Below are 9,394 nucleotides of genomic sequence, written 5' to 3'. Positions count from 1 at the left end.
AGTTTTACCATCTCGTTATAAAATAAACCAATTACACATAAATATTGCGCTTACATTTCAGCGTATAGTGTGTAGAAACCAGTCTTTGTCTGTATGAAATTCTAGTTTGTACTGACTTCACTAGGGCTTTTTATGCAGCCTGTTGTAAAACTAGGCAAATGTCTAGATGAGTTGATGTACCGCCTAGAAGACGTCAGTGTACCCCCAGAGGTACACGCACCCTTGGCTGAGATCCACTCATTTACACCAATAGAACTTCAGTGACTTCAGCAGAGTTTCTCCCGGTTTACACCTGAGTAAGTAAGAGAAAATCAGCCCCACAGGATCTGCAGCCAGCTGACAGCAGCAAAATCCAAGGGGGGTAGGAGAACCTAGGATGGGGGAGGGGAAGCTGTTCTGAAAACTTTCTTTTAATGGGGAGGGGGCGTTTCTTTGTGACCAAGAATGCAATTTCCTATGGAGCTGAAAGTTTAGATAAATCCAGAAACTCAGACTTAATCTTAAATGGATAATTACTATTTCTAGGCAAACCAAAAGGAAAGGCCTCTGGGCATCTAACAAACTATATCACAACAACTGCATGTTCCACAAAGTCAGATACTTCCATCATGGTACCACGTCTAGATATATAAAGGATTGAGTATGGCACTGAATAACAGCCAGTCCTGAGTTCTAATCCTTTCTCTACCACTGATACAGCAGGTAACCTTGGGTATATCAGTTAAGTGGTTTCCTTTATCTGTAAAATGGGGATATTAATACATATCTGTCTCAAAGACCTTGTGTGAGGGGTTAGTTACTGTCTGTAGACAAGGCATTGCTATGAAGTCTCACATTTTAGTAAGATTCTTTGGCTTCAAATATTTTTATTTTCTCTCCAAAGCTCCCTTTTGTGAATTGTGCATCTTCTACAGTGCTTTGGCTTAATGGAAGGTCCGGGTGTAATTGTTTGCATAGGTATTAGTGATCCCAGGTGGAACAGATGCAGTGATGGTGGATTGGTTTGGAGTGGTTTAATTATCAGTGATGGTTTTCTCACCTGCAGTTGCTTTGATCAGGGATAGGTGGAGATGCCTTTATGAGGCAGTACTGGTGAACACACAACTATAAGATGATATTACACAGGGAACAAAGATGAGAGGAAATTTTAGGAAAAGCTTTCTCTTGGTGCTGTAGTGTCTCTCTGACTCCCCTGGACAATTTCCATCAGTGCAGAGTCTGACGACTATCACTCTGTGTGAAACTGTGGATTCTAGAAAAAACCTTAAAGTCCTTGAGGATATGGAGAAGAGGCCCTAAATCCTCAGAGTTTGTAGGTTCTGCCTACCTGTAATTTTGTCTTGTTGTGCATACTGACTTTCAGAGGCTGTTGGCTGTGGCCAGATTCAAACACGTGACCCAGTGAAAAGTTTTCTTACCCTATTTCCAATTATCCAGCCCCCATGAGAAATGCTTGCTGGCTGTGGAAAGTAGAATAGCAGCACGTAGGGAATTCCTTGGGCAAGAAAGCATCTGTTGGGGCCTATCCATTCTGCTCCAGTTCTGCTTAACTGTCTTATGTGCCTTAGCAAAGTGCATCCATGGCAAACCAAGCACTAAAATAACATGTATTTAAAAGCTTTTTCAGATGCTCCACACCTTCTTTAAGGCCTAATGTTTGATCCACCCTTTAGCACTAGCTCCCCTCGGTGACAATGGCAGAAGCACAGTCCGGAGAGGTTTCCAATCGACCGACAGCGGCAAGGTAAGTAACAAACTAAAACGAGACGTGCTAGAGAGTGGGTGACCTTTGCATGTGGAATAATGCCAATCTCCTTTCTGAACCTGGTGCTTGAGAAATTCCTAGGTCTAGATTGATCCAATTGTTCTGCAAACATCGACCCTAGCAGCTCCTCTCTCTTCCTCCCATGTGAGCTTGGAATGGATTATTCCCATTTTCCTGGTGAGTAAAATGAGACACTAAGTGACTTTCACATGGAATCAGTGTGGCAGAGTCAGGAATAGAATCTAGGAGTCCCTGCCTCCCAGCCCACCCCCCTGCTCTAATCTCTAGACCCCAATGCCTCCTCCTAGAACCTGGGAATAGAAATCTGGTGTCATGTTTTCTAGTCTCCTTCTCTAACCACCAGCCAACACACATGAGATTTCACAAATGTATATCTACAGACCTACTGTAAACTAGATCTCCGTGCGTTTCTTTTTTAATTGGAAGAATCCCAATGCCATAAACTAAGGATTTTAAGCATTAATTTCCCCTAAAATACCCATGGCAGCTGGTCTCTGCTTCCTCCCTTCTCAGTGAGGCTGCAGCCAGATTGTACACAGGAATTTGGAGAAGCTTTTCTGGGGAAGGGCTAGAACGTGACCTTGTAACTTCCCCAGGCATTAGTGCTCTGCAACCGTCCGATCCAGTTCCATGCTCTGAGCACCTGTCAGGGTTTAGCAGGTGGCTCCTGGGGTTCATCTTTCTGGCTTTTAGCTTTATAAAGCCAGAATTTCCCCTTGATGTCAGTCAGTGACTGTGCCCTTTCCCTCCACAGTTGTTCCATGAGCTGATAGAATTTCTGCTTATCGCAAGACCTGAACTGAATGTTGCACCAGAGAATGTGAACAGGTTCCTCTCACAGCCTGTTAGCTTCATTTGCAATGCTCCTTTAAATGGGAGAGGAGCCTAGATTTCTCTGCCAAATGCTTCTTTTATTGTGACCATCATGCATCAGTGGGATATTTTTTGTTTTGTTTTGGGAGGTGGCAGGAGAAGGAAAGACAGGGCAGGAATGGAGGGAGAAGGGGAATTCTTTAGTCTCTGTGTTGAAATGCTCCTGCCACTTCCTAGTTTAGAAGACATCACCCTCTGACGGCCATGAATGGCAGTGAGACGTCAGCTACCTGCGACATCACAGGATGACGTCGGCTGGGGTCTATTTAGCAATCTAGGAAATGCCAGCCCATTTCAAAGGAAAGCAAAAATGGATGTCATAATAATGATACCCAGCTCTTATATAGCACTTTTCATCCGTAGATCTCAACGCACGTTACAAAGAAGATAGCAGTAGCTCCATTTTACAGAGGGGGAAACAGAGGCAGAGAGCTGAAATGAGCTGCCCAAGGTCACCCAGCAGGCCAATGGCAGAGCCAGGAATAAAACCTAGGTCTCCGGAATGCCAGGCCATTGCTTTATCCACTAAGCCACACTGCCTGAAGCCTGTTTTTATGCTGCTTGCCCTGCAGATCCTGGTCAGTGGGGGGCATTTGGTACCTATACAAGAGCTCTGTTCATTTCAAAGGGCTGGCCTGCAGGCAGCTGTGTTCACGTGGCTTTGATTGATGTCCCACCGTGTGGAAATGTTGCCCTGTGGGTTGGGAAATCATTGCCTCGGCCTCCGTGAGATCAAACTCACATAGAAATGTTGCCTTCTTCGTTTGCTGGTATCTCGTGTGTGTGCATATGCATGTGTGTGCGTCCATCCGTCTGTCCTAATTCAGAAAACACAACCAGCCCAAATCTCTGCCCAGACCCTGAACTGAATCAAGGAAAACCAGAAATGTGTACAGTGCTCAGGTTGGTTTGAAGAAAGACTCTTCCCCCTGACTTTCCACAAGGCTCTGACGCTTCCCTAGGCCTGTTCAGTGAGCCTCTGGCTTTCCCGGACCCTCTCGCTTCCTTCCCAGCATAAAGCTCTTCTCCCCCCAGTAAGCCTCATGTTCCTTTAAGCTGACTTTCAGGTGAAGATTCCATCTCTAACGGCCCCTGAAGCGTGCAGCACCTTGAGTTCTGGGCTAGCTGGGAGTCTGCCAGAACTGCCATGCCCTGCAGAGAGCTCATCGGGTAGAAGTGGCCTGAGTTGAAGGGAAGGGAAGATCTATGGGCCTGTTGATAGGTTGTGCATTGGGAAGGAAGCTGAAGGCATATTGGAGGATCATCCCCAAGGAGGGGACTGTGGGTGGTCTGTTAGAAAAGGAAAGGAAAGGAACCCGGGTGCTTACTGGGGAATAAGGTTTCAGCTTTAGATCCACAGCCAGACTTTTGTCCGCTAAGCTGACTGGAACCAACTGTACAAATCTGATGTACACAGCAGGTCGTGTGGCTTAGCATCACTAAACCTATCTAGGATCAATCGGATTCATTATCGTTGCGGAGGAATAAATATGCTAAAATGGAAATCGCTGTGACGGGCGTCCAGTTACAAGAGCAAACAAAATCTTTTAACCGCCTCCGGCTGAGATCTGGCCACGTTGCACCGGGATCCTCCTCCAATCCTACAGCCGGCAGCTACCGAATTCACTCAGCTGCCCTGCTGCTGCGGGGACCCTCAGGGCTTCACCCTGGGACCCGGGTGTGTTCCGAGAATAGCCCAGGTGCAGCATAACTGGTGGAAGATCAAGCGCAGGGTCCAGCGCGGCTGGACTGAGTTCAGGCTTCAGCGCAGTGCAATTTGTCATCCCCTGCTCCTACACGGTCCACGGGAAAGCCCAAGATTCGCCTCAGCCACAGGCCGTACAGGACAGAAGAAGATTGTGCTGCTCGTCATGCAGCCTGCCACAAAGGGACAGGCTTCCTTTGGCTTCCAGGCCTTCCTCTTCCTCAGCACCCTTCCTCTAGGCTTGTATCCCCTGTCCCCACAGGCAATCAACGGCCAAAGAGACTCCTCAGGACCCCTGCACACCCAGCCAAGCCTGGTGTTTGGCCATTGGCACTGATGGGACCCAGATCGCGGCTGCTTTCAGCAGAATGGAAAGCGGGGGGAGAGAAGTTTTGCCCCCCCTGCTCCTTTCCAGAACCTGCCGAGGGTCCTAGCACCGATGGGTAAACGACCCCCTTGAGCTGCAGTTTGCTGTTCTCTGTGCTGTTGGCACGATGGAGGGTATTGTTGCAGCCCTATCGGAGAACAGCTGGGCCTTTGTACGGCCTTTTTTAGCACAGCGGCCGTTGCTGTCCCCCAGCATCCCAGGGCGGATACAGTTTCTCACTGTGTGAAAACTCAGCTGATAGAAGCCATGCAGCTGGGAAGAAGACTCCCCCAGCACACATGGAGTTTTTGTTTCAATGAGGCTCAAGGATTTATTTTTCAAGTCCACAGGGGATCATCTCCCCACTCTTATCATGGTGAATTCCCAGGGTTTAAATCCAGCTTGGCTCAGTTCCCATGATGGTCTCATTCCCAAGAGATGGACAGACTGAGTGACCAGGGTGGGTGCACGTGTGCCCAGGGGGCCCTCAGATCTAGGCCGGGGGAGAATCCCCAGCTTGTTGTAGGTTATAGGAGGGTGATGGTAGAATTCCTGTGCTCGTGAAAGGGGCCAGTGCCAGTCCTGTCTCAGACCCCTCTTCCCTGGGCCATGGGGGATCCAGGTGGCCCATCACATTGCAGGATCAGGGCCTCAGGCTGTAATCTCTGCAGGGCAGGGACCACATCTTCCCTTGTGCATGTGTAATGGGTGCCTGGTCTGATCTGGGAGCTCTGGGTGCTACTGCAGTAGAAATGACCCAATACTGATACTGACTGTGCCAGATGGGCTGAAGTCTCCATTTCATCCCTAGAGCGGGGATGGCACAGGCAGCGGCATTGCAGACTCCTTCGCCCTGCCCCTCTCGTGCTTCACCCTTGTCCTGGAGAGACTCCCCTAAGGCTGAGCAGGGAGATCTGTCTCCATGGCGCACTGAGCCCTGGGCCCCTGCGCTGAGCTACGCCACAAGGGGAGCCAGGAATGCGAACTGCAGCAGTGCGATGTGGGAGGTGGGCGTGGCCACTCGGAACCGGGCTGAGACCCGCCAAACTCATGACACACAGGCCACCTCTGCCATCAGAGGGTAAGGGCTTGAGGTAAAAAGGCTTTTCAGCACCTTTCCTCTGGAAGCATCAGGTGCATGTGTATGTGTGTGCAAAGACAGGTGACCGGGTGTGTGCACAGGTGGGTCTGGAGCCTGTGTGTGTTTGATTGTATGGACCATCTGAATGTAGAAAAAGGACCCCAAGACGGACTGGGGTGGTGTAGGGCACAGGTTGGGATGGGCCTGTGCTGGGCACGGCAGTTGTTGTCCAGGGTGACCCGACATCCCGATATTATCGAGACCATCCCAATATTAGGGGCTTTGTCTTATATATGCAACTATACCCCTCCCCCCCCCCCCCACACACATATGTCTCCCAAAAAGTGTCCCAATTTTTCACACTTGCTTTCTGGTCACCCTAGTGCTGTCACTGGGACAGGATTCCGAGTTCCCTAGGGCAGTGACCTTCCCTTTCACTGCTGGATTTGGTATCTGGCAATGTTGTCCTTCCACACAGCCAGGCCCTGTGTGCTCCTTTCTCCCCATTTCTTCTCCTGATGGGACCCACCAGCCTGCAGGGTCAGGGCCTGGAAACTCTCTTTCCAGCACCCTGTCTCGCCTCATCCCCATAGTGCCGGCAGCTGACAGCTCTGCAGGGTCTTTTGCCTAGACTGAAGGGGCTGGGATGCTAGACATCTGCCATTGTTGCTGGACTATCTGCTCATGGTTGTTATTTGCATTTCGGTAGCGCCTAGAGGATTGGACTGAGATTGGGCCCCATTGTGCCAGGCGCTGCATATCCACATGGGGAGAGAGAGAGTCTGTACCCAAAGAGCTCACAGGATGCATTTCCAGTACCCACTTCCTGCAGTACCTGGCCTCCCGCTGGAACCACCTTAGCCTGGTGTCATGAGGTGCAAAGCTACTTCTACCTCCTGAGCTGTTTGTGGTGGGTGCTGGCTCTGCGGGAGAGAAAATGCAATGCTGACCCCTGTAAATGGAGAAGTGGATTGTGCTTAGATGGTTCTGAATGGCTTTTTGCTTTGACAAAGGGGGTTGAGGGCGGGCAGCAGAGAGTTTCCGGGAACCCACTTCAGAGCCCACCTTATCACGCGGACTTCCCTTTGCCAGCGGAGGTTGCTCTTTGTCCCTCCACCTGTCCCAGATGCCCGTGTGTGCAGTGTGTAATCTCCAGTGAGATTATGCGGCAGTTTGTTTATCAACCAGCCAGGAGCCTGTGTGGCAGCGGCTGCTGCCCTCCTAACCCTGTGTCAGGAGGTAGAAACGTTACCACGCTGAGCCGCAATCGTCAAACTCTGCTCAGCTCAGGCCACCGGAGTCCAAAGATCCCAGCTTCTGATTTGTTGAAGGTTTGTCAGTGTTGTGCTGGAGGGATGGGGGGACAAAGACCAGCGTGGCCTTTGTATGCCAAAGATTCATGCCCCTGGGAGGTCAGCAAGCTCCTGACGGCTCAGATCTCCCTAGGGGGGTATAAAATATCCTCTAATAACCTCCTGGAGCCCTGGAGAGGCAGAGGGTCAAATGGAGGGGAAGGCAACACTCTGAGGCCAGTTGAGTAGGAAGCGTGCTCAGATCTGGCCAGCTTGTTAAGTGCTTGGAAGAGTCTCACCCCAGCAGTAGGCTGGGTGGGTGAGGGGAAGGCACACCAGGAAGGGGAGATATTGATAATGTTGTATTGATCCTGCAGCCCTCTCATTGCCCAGGAAGCAGACTTAGCTCACGGCATGCTAGCTGCCTAGGGAAAGCACCTTTGAGGAGCTGGCTGGCTGACTAGGGAGGCACAATGGATGACCTTAACATTTTGCTGGGAACCTCAGATTGTATGTTTAAAAATTAGACAATAAATGAACATGACAAATTGAACTGCCTCTTGCTACCTTCACCGGGCGTGGATCGCACCATTCATTAGTGACACACAAAGCTGCTGGAACATTTGACAGCACCCACAGATACCCAGATCTCTGCATCTATGAATGCATGCATGTGAACTGCAGCAGCTAGTCCCAGTTCTGTCATTTTCAAGGGATCCCAAAGCACTAAGGTCTGTAATGATCCGTGTAGGCAGCACCTCCACCAATAGAAGTGTTGTACCTTTACCTCAGTACTAAGTCGTCGTCTTGTTTCGATGTTACGTTGTTGTATCTGATACAGGGAGGGGTTAATAAGGAGTTTTAGTCCTGCCTGTGGGTGCTGGAATTGATACTGGCAGTGTCCTGTTAATTCCTTGATGTCTGTGAGCAAGTATTACAGATTTCTTCACTCACTACTTCTTGGGTAAAGCAAAGTAGCTGTCCAATTCTGAAGCCATTATGAAGCCAGCCACTTAGTTTGGATTCAGAGCTTGTCTGGACTATCCCCAGAAGTCAGGGGCTCAGTATTGATGATCCCAAGAATTCAAAAATCAGGAGTCACAAATCATGAATCACAAATAGATTGTTGGTTCCTTTTATTTTCTGAACAGTTAGGGTCACACTTGGTCATGTTTTCAAGCTTTACTTTGCAGCTACAGAGCCTAGAAATGTTTTGATTTTAAATGAAAGGTGAGATTCTTACCCAATCACATGCCTCCAGGAGCTGGGGCTTGAAAACAAACCCCAGATATCCTGAGAGTTGGCAACTCTGGGGTGGGGTGGGGTTCTTTTGGCCCTGGTCCAAGGCAGCCAGGACACATGGTGATTGGTATGAGCCAGAGGTGGTGAAATACTTGCAGAGCTCCTTTTGGGAGGATTTGGAGAAGGAGCAGGAGGCGGTTTGCTGCCTGAGACTTGTTCACGGCACAATGTGGCCGTGAAAGGGTTAAGATCCCTTCCAGTCTTTCTATAGCTCTGTGGTAAAATGCAAATTTTGCTTCCCCACCCGCCTGACTCCTCCTAGGGAGACGGGGCAGACTGGGATTGGCTCCCCTGAGGGATCATCTCCATACCAAACATAGCCAGGGCAGGGACACACAGCCAGGCGCCAAATTAGAGGGGACAGAAAGTGCCCTAGGTGGGTGTGTGGCTCTGTGCCAGGGCTGAGGGGAAAGGAGGACATCCTGTTCAACTGACTGGCTCCTGCTCCCCACGCGGAGGACCTTCGTTCTGCTTTCTGCCTGGGAAGTGGGGGCATCTTTAACTGCCCCGGGGCCCATCTTACAATGCCAGGCAGAGAAGGGTACTGCCCAGGGCTTTCTCTCCAAGCTGCAGGAGGAAGGGTAGCAGATTTCTTGGTGGGACCCATACTCCGCAGCAGACCAGGGCCCAGCTTCTCTGGTCTGGGCAGGCTGCGCTTGACGCAGGGAGCAGAGCGGGGGCAAAGGTGGCTCTACGCCAGTCCTAGGATCATCTGGTTGCCAGTCCAGCCCCTGGCGCAAAGCAGAGCTGCCTCAGGACTTCTCTGTTCAACGCCTTTTTCCCTAGGGATCATTCTAGGAGCTGGGGATCATCAGAGCCAGGGACACCTATCAATCCCTGTCTTTCTTCCAGACACACGCCCGACCCCCCTGGAAGATTCCCATAGGCTGGGAGAATTCTCCCCCTCCCCGGGCTTCTAAGGCCATTTTGCATCATCAGCAGGGCACAAAGCACCCCTAAAGGACTAGCCAATCGAGCTCTGCTACCC

This window comes from Emydura macquarii, unplaced genomic scaffold (assembly GCF_026122565.2).
Source record: "Emydura macquarii macquarii isolate MOO-44397 ecotype Brisbane River unplaced genomic scaffold, CSIRO-AGI_Emac_v2 contig_3348, whole genome shotgun sequence".
NCBI classification, from domain to species: Eukaryota; Metazoa; Chordata; order Testudines; family Chelidae; genus Emydura; species Emydura macquarii.
The sequence above is the reverse complement of the archived record's forward strand: the minus strand, read 5'-3'. Positions refer to the sequence as shown.